The sequence below is a fragment of the Siniperca chuatsi genome, linkage group LG23 (assembly GCF_020085105.1).
Source record: "Siniperca chuatsi isolate FFG_IHB_CAS linkage group LG23, ASM2008510v1, whole genome shotgun sequence".
Lineage (NCBI taxonomy): Eukaryota > Metazoa > Chordata > Actinopteri > Centrarchiformes > Sinipercidae > Siniperca > Siniperca chuatsi.
The window spans coordinates 10,131,344-10,155,462 of NC_058064.1; the positions used below are offsets into that span (position 1 = coordinate 10,131,344).

A 24,119-nucleotide genomic window follows, 5' to 3' on the forward strand; every position below is an offset into this window, starting at 1 on the left:
CACGGCCAGCGGTCGTGATACTGGTCGCATAAGATGAGGTCACATGAGACATTCAAAATAGAGATTTTTCCAGTCCTATTGTTAGGATCCAGTTGCAGGTAGTAGTTTAGTATTTGTCAAAATAAATGAAATGCTCAATGTCCCTCCAGTTCTGAAAACTTAATTGAATTTGCCACAATTACTTGGCCAGAAAGTCTACATGTATTACAGCAGGGACTGTTTACTCTTGTTTTATTCCTCCTTGGTTAACATAATCTCTTTTAATATCATTAATTTATTGCAGAGAGGGTTCTGCTTGCACTGCAGCGGTTCTGCTTGGGTCAGTGCATGCTGTAGCACTGCAGTGGTAGTGGCTGCTGTAGAGCACACTGTAGAGCAGACTGGAGACTACAGAGCACAGACATAAACTCATGATAGTCTGGCCTCATCCACACTCCAGATGGAAGAGACAGAGGGAGAGAGAGAGGTTGATGAAAACAATCATTTCTGTAGGAAAAGAGGGAGTGGACAGAAGAACAGTGACAGCATGTCACTGGGTGGAGGAAGAAAGGTGACAATTGAGCTGTAATAACTGAGACAGCAAAGAAAAGCTCATTTCACGCCATCTTACTTTAGTTGGTGCCTCATATGTATCCCTTGCCTTTCCGCCTAATACAAATAAATCTTTGTATCATAACCTGTTTAACATATTATTCTTCAGCTCTGTTTTCATTTTTCTCTCACATAAAATTCTTTGATGATTAATTATTTAAAGTGAAGGGAATATAGTGCAGCTTGCCATATTTCTTATTTAGATTATTTTTATATTAGGCTGCCTGCTTGAAGATGTACATGATGTATGTGCTATACTTTTATATGCAACACATATATAAATGGGTGAGCATGTGAAAATCACGTGTCTTTCTTGTGCGAAAGAGATCCATATGTGTATGTCTCTGTGTAAACCACCTTGCTAACATGACACTGTGTTAGCATGCTTCTGCACTTGGTACTGAAAGATTGCAAGAAACAGAGACAGTGAGCTGTGAGGGTTGAGCATCACAAGTTTGTACTGCTATCCACTACAGGAAAAAAAACAGTATTTCTGTGTATTTTGTAGTGTATGTGCTTTTATGTGCATAAATATGACTGACTTATTTACGACATTTGTTAATTATGGCATTGTGTGAGCATGCATATACAGTACACAATTAATTGTATCTGAGGCACATGCACTTGTATCTTCAGAGGGACAGCATACATCTGCTCTTCCCTCATTAACTCCATGCAGAACGCTATTTGTCAGCTCCACTGTCATCGGCTTCAGTAGGTCACATGTGTGTCCAGAGATGGATCAGGTGGAAAACTCAAATCCCAGCAGGCTTCCTTGCCCCCGCCTCCACAGATCAGTACAGTGCCAGTCACCACTCACCTGCTGCTTCACCTCTGACACAAACACATGGGGAAAAGATGGAGCGTATTCGGACCATGGAAAGCTGTTGTACTGCTTTGATGAATTCTATTTCCTCACTTCCCTGTTCTTATGTAAACACTACCATCCCTCCTCAGACTCTCTTCATCTATGTTTCTGGTGGTTTACGGGCTTTAAAGGCTTTCTTTCTCTCCTTCTCCTCCCAGCTCTGTCTATTCCAAGGAGGAAACACACCGGTGGTGTTGACCAATTTTGTCCCATTTAAATAGGCCAAGCCCAAAATAGTATGCACATGTAATAGTCTGAAATCAGGCCTCATCAACTCGAGTCTTGGTTAATGAAACCAAGAAATGATGTGTTCAGTTCATTTCCTTGTCTTAACCTTGATGGCAGGTTATCCATGTTCATTGGACAAGTACACTGGCTGGAAAGATCTGATAAGTATTTTCATCATACTTACAAGGGATGTAATATTCGCTTTCATAAGGGAGTGGTATTATTAAAACATGAATAGATTGAGTAACCTTGAGACTCTGACTCCAACACATGCTCTCTTCACCGTTGCCATGGTAATGCAGCAGCAGCGCCTTGCAGTGTAGAGTGTTTTCTCAAAAGCTCACTGCAGTTTTCATTCCAGTGGATTTTGTCTCCTCTCAAAGTTTCCACCTGCATGGAGATGACCCAACAGCTTGTGCAGCAGAGAGAGGGGGAGAGAGAGAGAGAGAGAGAGAGAGAGAGAGAGAGAGAGAGAGAGAGAGAGAGAGAGAGAGAGAGAGAGATTTGTATGTGCATCCAAGTCTGCATGAGTGTGTTAGTGTCTGTGTATATGTGTGTGTGTGTATGTGTAGCCAGAGAGATAACCATGATTGGGTGTGTGACTATCAATGTGGCTTCATGTGAAGCAGCCCCTCTCTCTTGCCAATCTACCTTTAGAGATAAGACCAACACACACAGCCACCCATACTACATGTACACACAATTTAAAGTTTGATCACAAAACATGCATCTTTCCTTGGTGGGAGCACCATTACCACACCCTTATATATTTAAATAGTGCATTTCTTTTTGGGCATCCAGCTGCCAGAGGGGGCTAAGAGTTATACCACATACTCACAGTGTGTTTGAATCCGGCCTATGACCTTTATTTCATCATCCCATCTTTCCTGTCACTCTCTAGAGCATACTGTTCAATGTAGCGTTGACAGTATAAAATAAAATGCATATAGACCAATCTCAGTGGCAGGTATTCATGTTTGAAAGTAGATGTAGAAATATTGTACAGTATGTCTGCCACCATAGTTACATCCTTAGATCTCACCACATTGTCTGAAGTGACTATTTCTGGCTTTCAGTGTCTCATGGCATATGAGTGGCTGTCATTCTGCCTTTCCATCTGATTTAGCCCACGTTAACAATATTCAGGAGGGATGGCAACACCTGTCGATGAGCACTGAAGAACAGGTGCCATTGCACCATGGGAGAGCTGCTGAGTCACTCTCACACACATACACATTAGACACCGCTTGGAAAGAATCTCAATGAACCATGACTCATTTTATTTTATGGCATTGTCATGGTATTGATGTATTTGGACGGGTCGTTTTTGTTGGTGCAACATTGAAGACTGCTACTAAGCTTTTTGACCTGGATTTGATGTTCTAATATGAAATCCAACATTGCCCACAACTCCATCACAGATGATGAAACAACAGGCTGTTTTTATGTGGTAATCATTGAGCCCTCCTTATTTTAAAAACAGCTTCTGTGGTATTGTTGCAGTTTTTGCACTGTACTTTTCCAGACATCACTTGGTAATTAAAGTGCAGCCATCACCATATCACCATGTTGTCTGCTTCCATGTAGTTTCTGTTAATAAAGGTCAAGTTTCTGTCTGTGGTAGTTTAGCCAAGATGGCTATTGCACTTCACATTCCAAGCACCAGGTGTCTTGTTATGAAGTGTATATAGGTTGAATTACTATGGTGTTATATGGATCAGTAATGGAGAGAAACAAAATGTACATGGATTATTTACGCTACAGTATAAACTGACTGGCATTAGATTTAAGCTTACCATACTCCTCTCCTTGACATTTCTATATATGTAGAGTGAATTGGAAACCCCCAGGGGTTTATATGGTTTGGAGCGCAACTTAGGCTTGTATCTAACCTCTCTGTTACTACATGAAGCCAGCAGCTCATGCTGTGTCTGTCTCTGCTGCAGTTATAGCTAAGCCTCAACCCAGGGGAGCCTCTCTCCAAGCTGCTTGGAAAAACAACAACAGCAAAGGAAACATTTGGACACGACAGGAACAGCATCCTCTATTGGTTTATATTTCTCCATCTCTCCTCTCTGCCATTAATTCCCAGTTCTGCTTTTCCTTTTCTTGTGTTATTTGTGCCACATCCTCACCTTTTCCCCTCAAATTCTATGCTTGGTATGTTCCTTTATTCCCGTCCTTCCTTCCATCCTTCTCCATATATCCTCAATTTTTCCTCCATCTCCGCCTTACATTCTATTCCTCCGTTTCTCCCTCCCCTCCTGGCTCCAGCTATACGCCAGCCAAGCTCCTGCTCCCCACTACATATCTTTACCCGGGCAGCGCTGCCAACAATTAGAACACATTACTGCCAATTGTACCACCTGCGGCCCCCTGAAAGGCAGAAAAAGAGGAGAGGAGGGGATGGCACTGTGCCAATGGAGGTGGGCTGAGTGTGTATGTGGTGGGGAGGTGGAGTGCTTTACTGCATTCTGGATACTGCCACAAAGCACAGTGTTTAATTACCAATAAGCACTGGTTTAATCAGGGACCTGAATACTGCCGGATAGACAGACTGCAACTGTCGTCTTCTTTGTGGGGGGCTTGGGTATGTAGGAATGGTAACTGTGTGTGAGCGAGCAGGGGTTTATGGTTAAGCTGTTGTTTGATTGAGGAAGAGTGGCAGGCTTGGATAGACGGGGGGGGTCATTGTTTTGGGGGTCCATTATTGTTTTGAAAATAATTCAGTGGTTGTGGAAATGAGATAGTGGAGAGAGAAATGCAATGAGAGGGAGAGACATTGTGTGTGTTTGTGTGTGCATTCACACCTGCATTTTGGCCAAGGACTGGCTCCAATCACAGTGAATTGGATGTGTTGTGTGAGGCTTGAGTGAAAGGAGTCTTTTTTTTGGTCTTGTGGAGAAAACGAAGAGGTGTCTGTGAGGAGATTTAGCCTGGAGCCAAAACCAATTCACAACCACTCCACACTGGAGAGGGGTCTTATCCCCCCAACCTGCCCTCGTGATGACAGGCCTTAGCCTCCTGCGCACACAGATATACACATACACACACTGGTAGATGCACAATTGTATATTGTAACTTGTGTTGCTTGCATAAAATATGAAAACACACCTCCCTTAGACACAGACTCACTGTGTGCCAAGGTAGTATTAAAGCCTTAGTGTTTTTCTGTGCAAGCTGAAGCCAGTGGCCAGATGAGAATGTAATCCTCCATTGTGTTTTAAATGGATCAACCTGAGAGCTTAGTGACGGCTGTGGAGACTGCACACGGACGCACACCCATATACACATACAGTGAATTTACTTGTATTCACTGTTATAACTTCTCTCCAGTATATTGGTGCTATTTCTATTGTGTGTGTGTGTGTGTGTGTTATCTTGCATAGAGAGCTACAGCTGCTTGATAGGACTGTGTGTCCCAGCTGTAACACACACATTACCCTCCCCAATGAATAAATTATGTTGTGTCATACTGCTATGACCCACCTCCCTCACAGACACACACTCCCCTTAACCCCACACTGCACACACACAGGCACACATACACACACACACACATACACGCATGCACACGTTCACATTCACAGTAAGACACACACAGTCTTGCTTGACACCTTGACCCTTGTCATTGAAGACCAGATGTTTTGAGGTGCACTTGTTTAAAAGCTACAGACTCTTGCAGTCAGTGACAGGCAATTTTCATTCACCCTCGCTCTATATCCATCTCTTCTCTTTTCATCCATCCCTCTGTTCTTCTCTCTCTCCTCAGTTGTTGCCCCCCCCCTACGTTTTTCTCTTCTCTAGAGTCTTGATGAGTAATTGCTCAGGGCTTCAGAGAGAAGGAGGGATGGAAAGAAAAAGAGAGGGGGGTGTATGAGAGCACGTATATACGAGAAACAGAGCAGGAGTGAAGGGAGGATGAAATGAGGAGTATTGAATGTAGTGTGTTGGTGTATGTGCACAAGAGTTTGTGCATTGTGGATGGTATCTGTGCCTATGTGTGGGTGTGAGGAGAGAGAGTGTGTGTATGAGGCACAGTGGGATCATTGATCTGCTGAAAGTGCAATGTGTGTGCTGAATTAGAGGAGCAGGCACAGCTTTGAGCTTGTAAAACACTCCCACAGTTATAGCTCTTAGCGCTCTCTGTGTGTCTGTCTCTCACTCTCACACACACATAAATATGCACACTTGTACACGCAGATCTATATTTAGGTGTTACTTACACTATCCAGACTGAGTGTGTGAGTGCTTTTATTTATGCCTTATCTTTGAATAGGTGACTCGATGGTGATATCGGCAGCTTTATTTGGACTGTGCAAACCTGGCTGCTGGGAAAATGGATGGAACATTTTATGTAACCTCATTCTCAGTGAAGCAAATGAGTCAGCAAATGACTGAATACTTTTCCTATTCAACTTTTAGTTTACTGTGTCAGCAGCACATTTGCAGACCACAGAAAATAAATTAGCAGTAATAAATAAGGACTGAATACGTTTAATGGCTAATAAATGGCTGAATTTCAGTATTTACAGTATGACTGTACAGTACAAACCATGAAATTAGGAACATTTATCATAGAAATAATCCATCTTAAAATGCTGAACAGACATTGTGAAATTAGCTTAAAAAAAGAGCTTAGCCCCTAAATCAACATAAAAGAACCCACTTCATAATAAACACTTAAATCTATAATAGTTACAATTGAATGAACAATGACTTAAATGACTGATTGAATAAATTTACTTTTGGTCCTCCTTCTTCATTCAGCAATCAGCCAAGGCATGGTACCAGTGTGACTGAGCAGAGCTATGCAACTCCTAATGGACACAATCTGTCTGACATGCATGTGCAATCAATATTAATTCTCTTATCTGAGACCCAACCTCCATCCCATTGTTCAGCCAGTCAGTCACATGTCACCTGCTTCAGCCTGATTGCGTGCCTGACATCCCAGATTACCTTGGCGGCCAGAGGAAGATAGCAAAGCAATCAGAGCTTATCTGTTGTGTAGCAAAGTGCAAGTGCTCGACAGTAGAGACTGGCATTGTGAGGATAAAATTTGTGAATTCCAAAATGTGTAGAGTATAATGGTGCAGAAAGTTCATAGTAACGATGGTGAAAACCATAGTGATGATGATGCTAATGATGACTAATTTTACCTTGATGCAGGGACAGGTTGAAAACTCATTCCTTTCGTAAATGTTGACTAGAGTCATTACAACCAAGACTTGTGCAAGGCAAGAGAGCAATTTTCTGTCATTTATATGTCCTTGAAACCAAAATGTGTCCCTAACTTTCAATATTTTTGTGAAAACATGCTCAAGTCTATGCAATTTACCTAAATGGTGGAGATTCAAGTTGAGGATGCTACACTTACCGTGGTAATCCACCCATAAAATAAACCCATATTGTCAGAACTGTGAAGCAACCCTGTCTCTGACAAAACAAGAATTCCCTTAACTGAATTGTTAAGTAGGCTAGAAAGTTTATAGGTGTGTTTCAAATGAAACAACTGCATCTTCAGTGTAAAGCCAGTGCAATCCTTCAGGCATGATCCCATTCCTTGCATGGTGAATTCCTTTTGGCTGGCAGTTTAGGGACTCCAGGTGCAAAATCAAGTAATATAGGAAAGGTTTTTTGCCAGAAGCTACTGTAATGCAAAACGAGGAGAGCATGGGGAACTAAATACATGCTTTATTCTAGGCTAAAATGTGCACATTGTTTTATATTATAATTTTTTTAATGACATTTCTTTTGTTTTCTTGTGATGTCTGTTATGTTGTTGTCTCTAAAGGCTACATCTCCTGTCTGGAAAACAAAATTACCCTTTTGTAAATAAACCTTGAACTTTGAGTGAACCTCACAAAGTAGTACATAAGATGTATTCCTTACTGTTTTGTTGCACTTGTTAATATAATTATAGAATCAAATATCTTGGCCACTTTGTATGCGGTGGTTTCGCATTATGAATAATATAAACAGTTGATGACAGTTATGTCAAAAAATATTGCAAGGGCATTTATGACTATTTATGGTAGTGACAAGGCCTGAAAAGAGAAAATAATGTTTAGCATGCTGACCACAGTACGCATGTGGAAAAAAAATTTAAATACCGGAAGCAGCCATAAGGCATTAAGATCCCACCCCAACCCACCTGCTGTTGATCATTAACATAAAGAACTAGTACCCATCTCCATACAAATTACTGCTTAAAGCATTGAGTGTCTGGGGGCTCTAATGTAGTGTCTCCAAACTTTCCTAAGATGACGTATTGATTGTGCCAATCAATGGGCCTAAAAAGCCATAAGTGCATCTGGTAACCATAATGGCGGCACTTAAAGAAGGATGGATGAGTGTAATATTCACTAAGCATCATTGTCTGTGATGGAGGAAGAAGGAGGGAGAGGTAGATGGAGGAATTCAGAGCACGAGAAGCTAAAGTAGCAACAAATACAATGAGGGTAAGGGAAAATGTGTGAAAGAGACATGGGTGGAAGTACGATTTGAAGTCATGGTAGAAAAGATGTAGGAGGGTTGGTTTTGATGAGATGAAGTGAGAGCTAGTTAAAAAGAAAAGTACAACTCCTATCCATATCTTATATAAGAAAAACTCTTTTTGCCCTTCCATGGTGCTGATCATGTTTCTGATGAGGAACTGCATGTAAAGTGTTGTGGCTTCAGCGTCATCCTGTCTGCGTTCGTTCATGCTCTTTTTGTATGTTAATGATTAATATGTTGGTAAGCAGGGGGTCCTCTCCTCCATCAGCTGTGGCTGTCCTTTCTCTCATCATCCATCCATCTATCCCTCTTTCTTTCCATTCTTTGTTCCACATTTACTGTTGAGCTGTGATTTGTGTCAGCTATGCTCTGATACCGAGACCCAGTTTTGAATATGAAGGATTGCAGACAGTGCACATTAGGCATGACAAGGCATTGATCCTCAACTTTTTCTGTGAATGGAAGGGAAATGACTATATCACAGGAAGTAAATAAAGCCCTCCTTAAAGTGAATTTAGATAAGGAACACTATACCCCAACTTTATAAAAAATATGTTTTGTATCCTGTTGGCAAACTTTTTCCCAATGTTTATCTTCCTCTCTGTCTTATAGCTCCTCATTGCTCCAACTCTGTTCAGCTGCACTTTGTCCTGCACTAAAAACCCACCTGGCCCTAAGCAGCTGGGTCACACAACAGGCCATTTGGGCTCATCAAACATTCATTGACCAAAATCTCCCTGCTTCTCCTTTAGATTATCAAGGATTTTGAATTTAAATCTACAAAGCCTCATAAGGCTCTAAAAAAGTGAGATCAAGAGGGATGAGACCCGAGCTTCTTGCTTGAAATATATTTTCTTTTACAGTATATGATGGGGTTGTATGGTTCCTGATGGAGTGACTAAAATCTAAGCTTTTTACAATGGACATGGGAGTTTCTCTCATTACACTAAACAGCTTGGATCTGTGGATATACCTGCCTCAAGGGTTGAGGCTTTGGGACTGATTTATATGTATAGAGGCATAAGTCTGTCTGGGAGGAAGTGAGGAAAAAAGAGGTAAAAGAAGGAGGAGATGAGTGCAGGAACAGTAAAAGAGTATAAGAGGGGAGGTGGAAAGCCCTTAGACATAATCCTGGAAAGATGGTCTCACTTAGCTTTTAGATATTCCACCACCTCGAAAAGCCCTAAAGGCCTCTAGTGGCGCATTCCCAGCTCATAAACTCATGCATGTTTTAGAAGGGCTCACCTCCCGGGAAGGGGGTGGGGGTATTGACTGGTCTAGGATACACAACATCCCACAATGGAGCTGAAGATGGAATAAGAGCCGTAGAGAGCATCCCTAAGGCAAACTGCCTAACTAGCACCCGCCATATTTCATACTCCCTTAACCCCACCTCCTCCCCCCTCAAGCTCTCAAGACTCCAATACTTAATGGAGAGGGGCTTCGTAGGGCAAAGTGCTTCTCCCTTGATAGCAGATGTTGTGTGTTTGAAATAGTAGACCTTCTTATTGTCCTTCCTTTGATCCATAAGTGCCCTTTATCTTCTGTAACGGGAATAATGGGAAATACCAAAGGATCACCTCTGTGTCCTGAGTACATACAAAGTCATACACAATACACACACACTCAAAAATGCCCACATTACCATTGGGGTATGGCAAGAGGATTGTGGGACAGCGCCACAATTTTGTGGCTTGCAGAGACTCACGGAGTCAATTGTGTTTTGATTGATGATCCCAGCCAATAACTAGCCTAGCATATGTCTAAGCACGTGACGCTATTGATTCCCAAAACTCCCAACCCTCCCCCTACACACACACACACACTCTTAAGCTTGTGTTGACACAATACAGATGACCTAAACACATTAGGGAAATTATCAGAGATCGGGTATCACATTTTAGGAGCCCTTTTGTCAGTTTCCATTACATTATGTAGATTGCTGACTTAGAGCACCTAATCCATCATAAAAATGAACCAAATACACAGCAGGTGTGTTGTAGCCATCTTGTTATCCAACTATGAAAGGATGATTATTTTCTGTTTTCACTTTTTATGTTTGATAGATATTTTTGGACTTAGTCCACCTCATTTGCAGCCAGTATTTAAAGCCAATACATATTCGCTTTTTTCCAAATTTGTATTTGATCAGTTTGCTCATCATTTACTGATTACATTTTCTCTTCCCCCTTCCAGTTTTTTTTTTAAATGCTGTTGAACTGATTTGGCTTAAAGCTGATAAACACAGCTTCATTTAATGTTTTCTGACTCTGAATTAATTACTTTATTAACTAATAAAAATGACATTTCTGCAAATTACTGTTATGTAATTAAAAGAATATTCACACATGGACACAAACTCTCACAAGTACTCTTACCTTCCAGACAGTATTTGCCAGAATTGCAACAACAACTTCTTCAAGAGAGTCCCTTCCCTAATATCAAAAAACATCCTTTCAGTGTCTCCTCTTGCATTCATCAATCTCAGTCAATGATGTCCTGTGGCCAATTCTTTTCTTCTGACCCCAGCGATCAGTAAGTGGTCTAGACATATTTAGGACTCTGACACTGTATCCCTCCGAAAGGTCAGGGGTTAAACACAATGCAGAGGCGAGAATGATTGCCCCGAGTGTCACCCCTGGGGTGAAGGCTGGCTTGCACACACACACACACACATAGGACTTTTGCCCTTATGCATGCATGACTTGTCTCTACCATTATCCAAACAATGGAGTGTGTCAGCTGTGTAACTGAGTGGTTTCACTGGTCCTATGTATACCGTGGACGTACACAACTCTATGGATATCAGCTGTTATACTTTAGAGGTCTTCATTAGGTCTGCCTTTGGACAGGCTTCTATTAAACAGGCTTGGTGACAAGGGTCAAGGTGCCTTGTGTTTAAAAATACAGGAAACATTAGTGGAAGACACAAAGAGTGGACAAAGAATGGCAATACATGTTTGTCTTATGCTACTGTGTGAGATGATGGAGCATAGACAGACAGTATGATATTAAGGACAGCAGTTAAGTGTGTTAGACACTTCTCTGCATCTGCCTGTTCTGATATGGTTTTTGTGTGGGTTTGCTTAGGATGTAATGACCAAAGCTTAAATTTTTGAGGCCTGTCCTTATGCGCATGTAAGCAAACACACACATACACACACACTGGTGACATCTGACCTCAATTTAGAGCCAGAGATAGCCTGAGGGAAGGTGATGAAGTTGAATGGAGACAGACAGGCTGATATGGTTAAAATCTGGACATTGGCCGCTATTGATGACACACAAAGAGCTCTGTCTCTTTCTGCTCGGTCTTTCATCATCTTCTTCCTCATCATCACAACATAAGTATCTGCTTTTCTTTCACGCATTATTTCTCTTATCTAGTTCCAAAAGTGATTAATGTTCTGACCTTCTGGCTTCTTCTCTTCTTCCTCTTCTCTGTCTTTATATCCACCCTTATTTTTTCCTTTCACACTCTGTTATAGATGGTAATGTTGACAGTAATGGCCCCACTTTGGTTGAAAGTCAAGGTCATACCCATTGAGGGCCATATCTTTTATGATGCTACATTAAAAGTATGCAATCAGGTATGGTATAAACTAATCACACATTGATATAGCAAATCAAGGGATGAAAATATAACAGAATATTTGGTAAGACTATTTATAAGGAGGTAAAAGTTTGCATATAATACACTGATGCATGCACAGACAGAGAAGTATGCAGCCACTCACTCATTAAGCACAACAGACACACAAGAAGCAAGACAGATCCAGGAGCAGATGCACAGGTATTTAATTAGGACTGACTGCAGCTGTTACTGTTTATTACCTAGACATTGTGAAGATAAATGTCTGAAATACACACATGCACACACGTACACACACAGACAGACACACACAGGTCAACCATTTGTTTGAGGTGGCTTCTCAAGAGAACATCAGCATTGTGTAATTGTTTGAATTGCATGTGTGTGTGTGTGTGTGTGTGTGTCCAAATCCACCAACACCCTCCTCCTATGTGCAGGGTTACAGAATAGTATCCTCTAGATCCAAGCAGAGGCTGTGAGTGGGAGATCATAAATGCTCATACATAAAACAGACTAAGAGCCCCTTCACTCAACATGCACATACACACACTCAAACACACACATGCACACACCAGATAGACTGCTGTTGTCTTTATCCTTTTCTCCCTCCTAGTGTTTCTCCATATTTGTAGTTTTTTTTCTACCTCACCTGTTCACCTTCGCTTGCCTGCAGTTCATGTGTGTTGCCATCTCCAGTTTGCACTTTTCCATTTTTTCTATTAATCTCTCCTCTGCCATATTCTCATTTTTCTGTATTCTCTCTTTCCCTTCCCCTCCATCCCTTGTCTTCAGGTGACAGGTCCCCTGCTTGCAGTTAATGCTGTTGTGTTCTCTGTCTGCTCTCTGTCAGCATCAACGCTCTACAACACACACACAGTTGTACGATTAGGATGCTACTTGGCTTTTTGCAAATTCAGACTGCCTGATATTTACAAATTTAGTGGCAGCTTCTGGCTTTTCAACAATTTTGCATTACCCTCATTTTGGACTATAAGACTTTAACTGAAGGTAGCACAATTATAAACTCACAAGCGATACTCCACCACCAAAAATGTATCTTTTGAGTATCAGATGCTCATCCAGTGTAGACTCGTAAAAGTAGTTTGTTTCTTTGCACTAAATGGAGACTGTGGTTAGCTTGAATTCTCTGAAAAAAGCATCAAAACATCTTTTTTAACTTTCTCAAACAGTTCCTACAGTTTTATAGTCACTTCACTCATTTATTGTATGCTCATTATGTTCCAAACTAAACATAATTCACTAAATACCCTGCTTTCCATGTTATCCTAATGCATAAACCTGTTGAGGTTGTTAGTAGTCAAGTGCATTGATTTGCACATGATAGATCATGTTGATAAATAATATATTGTGTGTGTGTGTGTGTGTGTGTGTGTGTATTATAATGTAAATATAGTGTATGCTTTGTAGAAAGCATTCTGTGTTTGTAACCTGTCTGTGTATTGCTGCTTGTGCTGAACCTGGGCATTGTGTTTGTTTTGGGGTGTGTGGGAGGAATTTTTTATAATTTGACACTTGAACGGTAATTAGCATAATACATGTTTCTGTTTGTATATGCCCTCCTCTTCCTTTTATATTCTAACATACATACATACAGTTCGTATGAACACACCCCTTAACCTTAACTCCCTTCATGTTTGCACTTTGTATTAGGAACTAGGCTAGTATGATTAATGTTCATGGGATGATCCATCGCTATTCTCCATTCCAGTGGGTCCCAAAGGGAGCCTTCTGCTCTCTGTCTCACATAGGTTGGCTAGCCAGTTAACAGCCTCCAACACACTGAATGGTAACTGTGATGAATGATTAACATGCAGCCTTGCTAAATGATGGCCAATAGATCATTTATACTGTAACTAGAGAGGAAGACCTTACAGAAACCAATGGGGAGAGTGAGTGAGTGTGTTGCTGCCTCAGATGCATCTGTCTCTCGCTGTCTCATTCACTACAGTAGTCTTTCCCTGTGTTTCTTCCCAAGTTCAAGGATTTTCCAACTGCCCAGTTGCCCAGCTAATATGTCTGTATTGTTTTCCCTACAGGCAATTCTCATTAACCCACGTGTTTTTAGTCCCTGTCCTCTACCTATGGTACTCACTGCTAGATTGTTGTGTGCTTCTGGCTGATTTATTCCTCTGTGCAGTTAGGTTTTCTTTGTATTAGTCAACATTAGTCACCCTGTGTTCATGATCCAAAGCCTCTGTATTCCCCCATTCAGCATGTCTGTCTGCTTGCTGGCATCTGTGTCATGTTGCAGTGGCTAGAGTCGGTCACTGAGATAGTGCTTTGACCTTGGCAAGACGCACAGATTCACACATGCCCCACACCAAACAGCACTCACACCTTGGGTCCATTCCATCGGTCATCAACAGTCTCTTCTACACATCTCAGCATCCTTCTGCATGTCCTCTTCTTTATCTAGCTACTGCCTGTCTTTCTCTCTCTCTCTTTTCCCTGCGTGGTGTTCTGTGAAGACAGCTGTGAAACACAGCCTCATTTCCCCAGCTATTTCCCAGGGAAACCCAAATGAAAAGATACTACCAACCTTTTCTTTTTCCTGCCACACCGCTCACCATAAATGCTGACAAGAGACTGCAGTACCATCTCTGACCTTTTACAGTTCTCTCAGAACACACACATACACACACCATTCCTATTACTGGCAGTGCCTTTAAATCAGCAGAGTCTGGAGTGGTGTGGAGGAATTTAATGACACACAATGTCGCTTCAATTTTAGCGCTCCACGGCCTGGCTACCAGGTGCACCATTTGTCCTTTATTCAAAGGAGAAAGGGGGGCTTCAGTGGCCCTTAAAGTGGTCTGACTGCAAGAGAGTGAGGGAATGAGGGGCTGAGTGAGGAGGGACTGCATTCTACTACTTAGATTTGAATTAATAAAGATCTTTATGTCTTTCTTACTGTTAAGTTTACAACATAGCCACCAAATCCCACCCTTAAAATCCACAGTAAAGCCCCTTAAATCCCCCCCATCTCCCTCTTGTCCCCTTATTGCCACTCTTATAAGCTGTCCATATTTCATGAGGCCTGGGTTGTCCTTTCATCATGCCCTATGACCCACAGTATGTCTCCCAGAGATGGTGGATGAAAAACTGAGAGGCAATGGCCTTAAATATCCTTTATGGAAATATTGTTCAGCCTTCTCTCAGACCCCATACGCAGCCCCTCCTCTGGCCCCCCATTCCCCGATCAATAAATAATGGGGTGAGCCGGCGAGAGTGTGCAGCTAACAGATTGTGAGAGAGGAAAGAGAAAGCAAGGAGCAAGGGAAGGAGAGTGCTTACTGCATTGCAAAGAGAAGCTGTGGGAGCTGTCAATGGGGAGGGAGGGAGGGAGGGAGAGAGAGAGAGAGAGAGAGAGAGAGAGAGAGAGAGAGAGAAAGAAAATAAGGCTATAATAAGATACAGTACCATAAGATACAGTTATGTACTACGTACAATAGCAAGATAAAATGGTGTACTGGGGGTCTCCTGTGTAGTTTAAGAGAACAGAGATAGTTCTGTTAAACAACATTCCTTAGAACGGGGACACTTCAAAATCACTGCAAATTACACCACTAATGTTCAAGAATTGGCAAAGAAAATAACATAGCGAGGGGAAAAAAGACAAAAAGTGAAAATAAAACCACACTGCCTAGAGTTTAATGCTATCACTATTTCTCCATGTCTGCCAGTTGCAAACTCTTTATGTTAGCCCCCCCCACACACACCCCTTAGGCTCAGGCCTGCTGCTGTTACTGTCAGTTATATCCTATTGACAGGTAATTACAGGCATATTAAGAGCAGTCATTAGTTGCTGTGAAATAATGTTTTGAATTCTACAGGTAATTAGTTTGAGCCACAGTCGAGTGTGTGAAGGCAGTGTGCAGACAAAAACAAGAAGAGCTTAAGCCCCCTCTGTCACTCCCTGAAGTATTTGAAGTACAGCACACACACACACACACACACACACACACACACACACACACACACACACACACACTTATTCAGAGATGCATACACTCCCATGCACAAACACATATATACAACAATTCTACTTTCCTCTAAGTGTTTATTTAGTGCAGCCTTATTTTAGGAGAACCAGACTCAGTACTCATTTCTCCTGGCACAGAAATGTCAGCTGTGGCTCATCTACATGACGCCCATCTGTTGAACCTTAATCAAAATTTCCATAATTTTCTTCATGCACTATTATGTTTCTTCACTCCCCTTCTTCCTTCATCTCCCCCCTGTCCGCCTCTTATCTCGTTTGCAGAGTTTAAATGCTAATTCATGAAATGGGTAGTATTCTCATGGTGGCCACATATGTTTTGGGAATGTGAATTTGAAATATTATAATTAAATAAGTGGTTCCCAGTATATCAGACTTGCTCCCACTATGAAAAGAGTCTTGACCTACTGTGGTACTGTTATGATAGATGGATGACATGCAGATGAGGGGTGGAGTGATGTTCCTTAGTGTGTCCTGTGCCCTGCCATGATGACTGGGAATAGCCCTGCATCCTTTGGTGTTTCGATATGGATTTTCCTTTCCCTTTAAGGGAGGTCTAATCTGAAGTAAGTGGCGGGTCTTACTAATCAGTTGACCTCTTGAACCACCCTTTGGTGGCTGACAGGACAGGCAGTTGATGTGTTGTGTGTTGTTTCAGCAGAATTCGTCTGCCCATTTGGTCATGGCCAGCTGGATAGTTGATAAATACCCCTAGTTTTGTGAACACTGCTTCTCCACCTCAATAGCCCATGCAGTGAGGCAAAACCAGATGGCTAATAGTTGGTTAATGGTTATTTGTGCTTTTCAGATCGTAGTAGAGAAATGTGAATGTGGATTTAACTTATTGGGTATTATTGTTCAGCTAATTAATTTAGACAAAAGAAAAATGCTATTTACATAAGACTAAAAACAGAATTTAATTTCACACCCAAAGACCTTTCCATACAGCGAAAACATGTGGTATTACTAATACTGGTATTAGATGTCTGGAATTTTTTTTGGACAGAAAGGTATAACTCACTCAAACATCAAAGTTAGTGGTGCCTAAGAAACAAGACCCATCTGTCTGATGGGACCTGAATGTGAGCCAGCACCCCCACAAATTACATTCAACACACAGATCCAGCTCTAAACAGGGATGAGTTAGTACTTCCTGTCAGCCAGAGACAAAGGGCTGTTTGGACTGGAGCTGACCGTTGTTTACATTTCATCTCTGTTCAGTTTTTTTGTTCTTTAAACACCATGCCAAACACACTTGTGGTCAGCTTCTGTGTACTACGGTCTTCAAACACTTTCAAAAACAGTGTGTGAACATTGTCAGTGAGCTGCTCTTATGCCCTGTTTTTCTCCTTGAATCCCAAAGAACTCAAAATTTCAGAAGTTGTGTATCCTTAGTGACTCATCTTTAACCTGCAGGGAAACTATTGCCATTTTTCAGCTCCGTCCCTTACTAAAGCATATCCATTAAGACTGTTGTGAGAGACACACTGCGTCAAACTGTGTTTTGGCTGCACAGTTATGGTCTTTTATCTCTAATCCCAGCAAGGCTGTTCTCTTAAAGTGTCTGTCTGAGGGCTCCATGGGGCAGACTACATGGTTACTTATGATGCTAAACCGGCACTTAACAAGAGCCTGGGAACCTTAGGGCATTTAATGGCATGTGCAAGTTTTTTTTGAGCCAGACACTCATCCTCAGTGTATTGATAGGAAGCACTGCATCCACAGAGTGGCTTAGCTTGCGTGGCACTCAATTTATTGTTTTCTCAAAAGAGCATGTTAGTGAAAAATAAAAGGCATATCATTTACCGTTATCTAAATGAGGATTTAGTAAAGGAAACTGATATCTGCAGGGCTTCTAGTGTTATCAAGGCAAAAACAACAGAAAAAAGCGTACTCCCCCTAAAGGTCCTCTCACCTTTACAGAACAACACAAGAGACCTGTATAATGTCGTACATAACACTGCAAACAGCAATTACTGGCCACTTCAGGACCTATTATAGCTGACAGTGATTAATAAAACCACTGTTGCTACATAAACAAAAATGGGAAGCGAATGTAAACCAAAGAGGCCAGGACGGCAAGAGAAATCTGGAGCTTTCAGATAAAAATTCCCACTGCTTTCAACTAATTATCTTCCTAGCCTTGTCAGTCCCCAAACCAAGCCCATTCTACCACAGATAAGCCTCAGGGGACAAAGCTCAGGCAAAAAAAGTATGAATATTTATGTTGATGTGTAAGTGTGTTTAATTACGAGTGGGATGCATACTGGTGTGTTTTTACTGTGGATCCATACCCTTATGTATACAGCATACTGTTGTGCTGTTTGTCCAGTGTATAGTCAGAGGGGAGTGGAGGAAAATGGAAAGAGAGGCTGTGCCAGCAGGCTGCGCTATTCCCTGCGGGGAGTGTTGATTAATGAATCACATCTTTCTAACCTGAGGCTGCTACTGTGCCGCTGCACTTTCACAGTACTGCAGAGCGCCAGTCAGCCCCGTGCCAGCCTGCCTCACTGGCACAACATGGCACAGGGTGTGGGGGCTGTCACTGCTAACAGGGACTGAGAGTTAGCGCGAGGAGAAGAAAATTAGATTCCGGGTTTGAGCGGAAACTGCCTGACAAATTTGATCATTTTGGCCTGTGGGTGTTTTTTGCTTCACACAAACAACCCCCTGCAGAATGTTGTTGAATAATTTTGACATATGCGGTTATTATGTGGTGTAAATTGAGCATTTCATTTTTTGAGTTGTTTTGTTGTGCCAGTCTTAATAATTTTTGCTCAAAATGGATTATTGTGTATCCTTGTTTTTTGTGCCCAGTCAATACTTTATTAATATATGTTTGTTTTTCCTTTTCTCCCTTTCTTCTATATTCCCATGTTACATCTACTTCTGTACACCTTTGAAATGGCCCTCTCCCAATATCAGGTATGTAAACATATTTAAGACACCCACACTGTGCCACTGTATAGACAGGCAATTGCATGCTGCCATGCAGCTGTGTCAAGTTTAAGCAATTAAGCTTTATATGAGGACAATAAACAGGACTGTCTCATGTTTTACTTAGTAGAAAAGTTAAGTAACTACAGTATATTAGTCTACTAACAAAGTGTCATCTGCTCTTACAGATTGATTGATAACAAATTTAAAATTGTTCATGGTAGATTTAAGCATTTTTATTTTATATTTAATTATGATTGTCTTATTTAAAATGGATCCCTAGTCTTATGGTGTTTATGATTAGTTGATTTAGCAGCTCATTTTCAGCTTTTCCTTTCTGCATATACAACTACAGAAAAAGTGTTTGCCCCCTTCCTGATTTCTTCCTGATTATTTTATTGCACGTTTGTCACACTTAAATGTTTCAGATCATCAAACAAATTTAAATATTAGTCAAAAATAACACAAGTAAACACAAAATGCAGTTTTTAAATGAAGGTTGTCCACAGAGTATTTTCCCAAAAGTCTTGGGGATCATCAAGATGTTTTCTGGCAAAAATGAGATGAGCCTTAATGTTCTTTTTGCTCAGCAGTGGTTTTTGTCTTGGAACTCTGCCATGCAGGCCATTTTTGCCCAGTCTCTTTCTTATGGTGGAGTCATGAACACTGACCTTAACTGAGGCAAGTGAGGCCTGCAGTTCTTTGGATGTTGTTGTGGGGTCTTTTGTGACCTCTTGGATGAGTCATCGCTGCGTTCTTGGGGTAATTTTGGTCAGCCAGCCACTCCTGGGAAGGTTCACCACTGTTTTTGCCGTTTGTGGATAATGGCTCTCACTGTGGTTCGCTGGAGTCCCAAAGCTTTAGAAATGGCTTTATAACCTTTTCCAGACTGATAGATCTCATTACTTTCTTTCTCATTTATTCCTGAATTTGTCTAGCTTTTTGTAAGATCTTTTGGTAATCAGGCCTGGGTGTGGCTAGAGAAATTGAACTCAGGTATGATAAACCACAGTTATGTTTTAACAGGTGGGGCAATCACTTTTTCACACAGGGCCATGCAGGTTTGGATTTTGTTTTCCCTTAATAATAACAACCTTCATTTAAAAACTGCATTTTGTGTTTACTTTCTATCTTTGACTAATATTTAAATTTTTTTGATGATCTGAAACATTTAAGTGTGACAAACACGCAAAAAAATAAGAAATCAGGAAGGGAGCAAACACTTTTTTTACACCACTGTATATCTTATGTTAGTTGCTCAACAGGATCATAACATTCGACTGTCACACACTTACTGTCTGTGCCCAGACTTTTCCAGGCTGCCTGGGGGTTCAAATTGACCTTATGGTGGGCCAGGTCAAAATGTTCCTGTTGCACCCACTTCGTCAGCCTGGCCTTTGAGTGCTGACTGAGCATTACAGACAAAAATTAATGTGAGGCAATGGGATCTTGCACAGGTGTGTGTGTCTGTCCTGTGTGACCTGCATGGCCATCCTGTCTGGTCCTTTGCCCCTGGCCAGAGGCTCTCTTAATCATTTTGCAGCTGGCACTGCAGGCACCACACCATTAGCTTAGCATGTGGTATGTGTTTGGAGCTTCTGTCCTCCTGGATGTAGATGAATGTTGGTAAACAGTCTTCTCAACTTTCAAGATGTAGAAAAACAAGTGTGTGTGTTTGGTCAAGATGATATTAGATTGTATTGATCCAGTTCGACTGGTCCCCAATGATAACGCTATGTCACCGTATACTTCCTTTAGCCACACACACACCTTAACAGTATGGCTTGAGGCAGATATTGCTGTGCATTGTCAGCAGTGTTTACTACCACACATTAGGTCCACAGAGGGCCCTGTAATGTCTGTGGGACTCTAAATGGCAGCACATGCAAATGTGTGTTTAATGTTTTATGTAAGAGAGTGATTGCTGTCTAACACAAAAAACATTACATACATATAGATTTTATAAAAGCAAATTACTGGTTGTGTGCTGGTGTAAGTTTGTCAGTGTTTGTGTGGGTAGACTGGCATTTGGCACGCCAAGAACTCTGAAGAGAAAAAATCCATATGAAGTCACTGCACATATGTGCTCCTCTCCACTCCCTTCTTTCCTCTCATACCTACAAACAGTAGAAGTTAAAGTCTACCACTGCTAAAAACACTCTAACAGCCTCCTCCATAATGAGTAACTCTCCACTCGTCAGCACTAATGGCAGTTTTATTAGTTCTCCATGGTGGTGTCAGACACTGATTGGCTTTTGATGATGTTTTCCAGCTAGTTGTCCTGTCACACAATCTCACATGTCAAGCATTGATGCAATTTTCATAATTTGCTCAGTCTAAACACAAACAAGAAAAAACACAAACACATTAAACACAAACTCAATTATGTAAGCAGCCACTCATGTGGTCTCACACTGACCTAGATGGAGACATGCAGACAAAAACACTTGCAGTCTTTACAGTCATGGGCTTGATTAATAACTTAATAATCCTCTCTTTTTTCCCATCTTCTCAACTTTCCTGTTGTTTTCTCCATTTATCCAGTATTAAGACAAACTATAATTCCCCATTCTGCTGTGCATGTGGGTGTACCATAATGATCATCATTAGCCTTTTTTCATTCAAATACACAGTGCTGTAGGTAGAACAACAGCTGCCTTGATATTGGAGCTGCCCTGGTTAATCTGAAGGTGATGGATATAATACTATGTTGCAAACACAACACTTGTTTGTGTTTATAAACGTGTATCATGATTTTGTCCCTTTTAAAGACAGTTTTGCCCTCTAAACTGCCTCAAATGTTTCATTTTTTTATTAAGTATCATTGCCCTGATAGACAGAAAATGTTTATATCTGGATACATAGAAATCTTGAAATGAATCCCAGACTTCTCTGATATTGATTATATCTGGGTCAAACAGTAGTCGCAAAGAATTCCTTGTGTATTTATAACCTGCTTACTTTACCAGGTGTGTCATTTTTGCTGCATGTCAATTTACATAGTGTAAGAAAAGATGTCAATCACAGAAAAAAACAATTTCCATATTCTTTACTGTGATTTGTGAAGCATTTGGTACATGTTGCCTTGCTCTACATGGCAGAAACCAGGAATATGAGTGTGGAGGTAGGTATGGGTAGCTGTAAGCTGCAGAGGGAGAGGTGGGGAGTTGCTCAGGTGATCAGCATCAAAGAGAGATAATTGGCACAGCTGAACCTCGTTAACTAATTATTCTCTCCTTAAATAAAGTAGCTTGCTGGACACAAGGGGAGATAAGGAGAGGCGGTTGGAGAGAGGACGGATGCAAAGAAAGAGCGTGTGGACAGAAAAGAAATAAATAAATAAAGAACATACACTGAAACCCTGGTCTCAGCATGGTGTCTCAGGGCCAAGAGGAACTCACGGTAGCACGATTACGCTACAATGAGACTAAGAGCATATATCATACCAAAGACTTGCAAAGTTTCCCCAGTTTTACGGTTTTCCCCAGAATTCATTTTGACATTCAGTTGACAACACGTGTCCTGAGAAACTGTTGGTATGCATATGTAACTGATAGTGGTGTGCTGCTGAATCTTATTGGCAGATTTCCTTTGTATGAGTGTGTTTATTTGAAGTAATGTATTGAAAATATCTTGTGTTGAAGTACCTAGAGCTAAGACTGGCCTCACCATACTGGACATACTGCAAATTGTAACTCGCCTTTCTGTCAGTGTGTGCAAGCGCATGCAAATGTGATTTTAACAGCAGTGTAGCTTTTGAGGAAAATACATTCAGAAAGCAATAAGCATCACCATAGGAATTATCATGCCAACATGTGCTGTCGTTCTTGCTGTTTTCATCAAGATTTTAAGTGGAAGCCTATTGACCTTTTAGCTAGCGCTTTTCCTCCCCCATTACAAAAGAGGCTGTTAAGCTCTTAACAGGACTTTTTAGCTAGATTTTCAATTGCTGTCTCTTGGTGAAAAACCCTGCCACAAGATGAAAAGCACTTAATCCGTCAGGTGATGTCAGAGGGCTGTGATGGTGTCAAGAGAGAAAAAGCAAGTACGGGACAGCCTGTGATTTTTTTCTTTTTCTTTTGGCTTATAGTTAACTTGGCCTGGATACTCTTTTTCTGTATTCCCCTTTTCTTCAGTCTCAATCATATATTTTTCTAAAATCCTCCACCCTTCCTTCTTCTCTGCTCTTTCTGCCTAACTAACCTTCTGCAACTACTTTTACCTAGGGCTGCAACTATGGATTATTTTCATAATCAATTAATCTGCCGATTATTTTCACAATTAATTAATTAATCTTTTAGTCTATAAAATGTCAATAAGTTATGAAAAATGCTCATCAGAATTTCCCAGAGCCCAAAGTGACATCTTCAAATTGCGTCTTTTGTCCAACCAAGAGTCCACAACCCAAAGGCACTTCATTTACTATCAAAAATGACAAAGAAAAGCAGCAGACATTCCATTACATTCCAGAAGCTGGAACCAGCAAATGTTTGACATTTGTGCTTGAAAAATTACTGTAAAGATTAATCGATTATCGAAATAGTTGGCAATTAATTTTCTTTCGATTGACAAATGGATTTATCAGTAATCACTGCAGCTCTACTCTCACCCCTGCTGCGCCCTCCTCAAAAGCCCTTCCTATCCAACCTGGCAACACCTGCCTCCCCAGACATGGACCCACTCCGTCTCTCCCTGCATCTTTCTCTGTCTCCCACCTAGTGTACACTGTCATCCTCCCACACAATTTAACTACTCATGTGATAGCGTAATGTATGCTAATTTAGGCAGATGAGATGTGTAGTGGCAGAAGTGCCACATGTCCCAGCATGGTGTCATGGGCTGGTGCGATCACTCCTTACCTGGAGGAGATGCACTGGAACAGCAGGCTGGGCGGCTGGAGGAGGGGTTGAAAGAGGAAGATGGGTTATTAGAGGTAGAAATGAAAATAGGAACAGAAACATCTCAGAGTTTAGAGTTATCCCAGAGAAAACAGAGTACAATGTCGTACCAAATGGCACCCACGTGAGAGTGCTATACAGATTTTAGAACAATTTCAAAATGCTTTTTGATAATTATATATATATATATATATATATATATATATATATATAGGAATTAATAACCGTGACAAGATGAACATTGAGCACATTTTAAGCTAATAAGTATTTGATATGATCAAATGTATCTAATGTGCCCAGTGGAACAGTAGGTAGTCACATTAAACCCTGTGTATTGGCAGCTCCACCATAAAAATACTGCAAATTTAAGGTAAAATGATCACCTACTTGTCTGTACAACATGAAGTGCAGTCATGTTTAGAGGGTTGTCCTGATTTGGTCCCTCAGTTTTCCTTGTTGTCTGCAGTAGTTGTGTAGCTGTTT

At 41.1% G+C, this 24,119-nt stretch overlaps 1 protein-coding gene and 1 long non-coding RNA gene across 7 annotated transcripts in view; one reads left to right on the plus strand and one right to left on the minus strand.

The window, feature by feature from the left end:
* The window catches only part of plxna4 (plexin A4), a 240,005-nt gene that overhangs the window by 75,693 nt on the left and 140,193 nt on the right, over positions 1-24,119 (plus strand). The gene's annotated exons all lie outside the window — the stretch shown is intronic.
* LOC122871123 lies at positions 1,165-24,119 on the minus strand. The gene is made up of 4 exons (XR_006376794.1): positions 24,024-24,119; positions 23,598-23,632; positions 1,936-2,099; positions 1,165-1,425 (listed from the first exon to the last, which is right to left on the minus strand). It is a non-coding gene; the product is annotated as an uncharacterized LOC122871123 (long non-coding RNA).